Source organism: Homarus americanus, unplaced genomic scaffold (assembly GCF_018991925.1).
Source record: "Homarus americanus isolate GMGI-L3 unplaced genomic scaffold, GMGI_Hamer_2.0 scaffold40387, whole genome shotgun sequence".
NCBI lineage: Eukaryota > Metazoa > Arthropoda > Malacostraca > Decapoda > Nephropidae > Homarus > Homarus americanus.
The window spans coordinates 2847-4679 of record NW_024739096.1 but is presented as its reverse complement, the minus strand read 5'-3'; the positions used below and the strand labels follow the sequence as shown (position 1 = coordinate 4679).

The following is a 1833-nucleotide window of genomic DNA, read 5'->3' as shown; positions in this document are numbered from 1 at the left end:
CGACCCTCGTAGAGGAGTGGCGGCGACAAGCTCATATGGCTGCCGCCGCCGCAATATGCGTTCAACTTGTCGATGTATCTGGTATTCTTGCGATTCACATACCGACACGTAGTTTGCTGCGGTCTTCATCGACCCACGAGCCGAGTGATCCCCGTTAAGAGTTGTGTATTTGCCATTTGGTCTTTTTTGCGACTAACCATCACAGGTCGAGTCTCAATGAAAGGGTTTGACAGACATAGCCCAAGTTTGTGGTTTGGGTTTGGCCGGACGACTTGTTGTTGTTTTTTGACACTTGAATTTCACTCTTTTTGGGTCAAGAGGCTTATTCGCCGGTAGTAAGGAACGGACGGGCAGCCGTCCAAAGCCCCGTCCGTCCTCCTCCTCCGGTCTTCGCGCTCTCGCCCGAGTGTGGTCCACCTACAGCGTGGTGGTACCTATTTTTGGTGCGGGGGCCGGGATTGTCCTCTTTCGCTGCTGGAGTTGCCAGAGCAGAGCCCGAGACCGCCCAAATCAGGAGAGTAGTAGTAGTTTTAAGAGCGCCCCGTTCTCTTTCTCTCTGTTAATGATCCTTCCGCAGGTTCACCTACGGAAACCTTGTTACGACTTTTACTTCCTCTAAATGATCAAGTTTGGACATCTTTCCGTCAGCTCGAGGCGACGACCCCAGAAAACCCTCGCGGGCAACGGGGCCGACAATCCAAGAGCGCCAGTCCGAAGGCCTCACTAAATCATTCAATCGGTAGTAGCGACGGGCGGTGTGTACAAAGGGCAGGGACGTAGTCAGCGCAAGCTGATGACTTGCACTTACTGGGAATTCCTCGTTCATGGGAAACAATTGCAAGCCCCAATCCCTATCAAGAAAGGCTTTGAACGGGTTACCCGCTCCTCTCGGAGGGGGAAAACTCGTTTGATCCCTTCAGTGGCGGCCCAGAACATCTAAGGGCTCACAGACCTGTTATTGCTCAATCGTGCGGCTAGAATTGCCGCTTATCCTCTAAGAAGAAGTTGCGAACTGACACCATTTTCTGGAGATCCGTGACTACTTAGTAGGCCAGAGTCTCGTTCGTTATCGGAATTAACCAGACAAATCGCTCCACCAACTAAGAACGGCCATGCACCACCACCCACCGAATCGAGAAAGAGCTCTCAATCTGTCAATCCTTCCGTGTCTGGGCCTGGTGAGGGTTTCGTGTTGAGTCAATTAAGCCGCAGGCTCCACTCCTGGTGGTGCCCTTCCGTCAATTCCTTTAAGTTTCAGCTTTGTAACCATATTTCCCCGAACCCAAAGACTTTGGTTTCGAGCTGCCCGCCGGGTCATGGGAATAACGCCGGATCGCTAGTTGGCATCGTTGGTTAGAACTAGGCGGTATCTGATCGCCTTCGAACCTCTAACTTTCGTTCTTGATTAATGAAAACATCCTTGGCAAATGCTGCAGTAGTTCGTCTTGCGACGGTCCAAGAATTTCACCTTAGCGTCGCAATACGAATGCCCCCGCCTGTTCCGATTAGTCATTACCTCTGGTTCCGAAACCAACAAAATAGAACCGAGGTCCTATTCCATTATTCCATGCATCACCATTCGCCATTCAAATAGCCTGCTCTGAGCACTCTAATTTTTTCAAAGTAAACCGGCCACTCGGGACACTCGACAAAGAGCATCCGCAAGCGGGCGGGCGGTTGTTCGAGCGTGACAGTAAACACCGGGCGGTGCACCGTCAGTCCGGAACTGAGATCCAACTACGAGCTTTTTAACCGCAACAACTTTAATATACGCTATTGGAGCTGGAATTACCGCGGCTGCTGGCACCAGACTTGCCCTCCAATGGATACTCG

At 51.6% G+C, this 1833-nt stretch overlaps 1 pseudogene; it reads right to left on the bottom strand.

Annotated features, from left to right (window-relative positions):
- Nucleotides 1–163, bottom strand: LOC121874425 (annotated as a pseudogene).
- Between the last annotated feature and the right edge of the window lie 1670 nt (nucleotides 164–1833).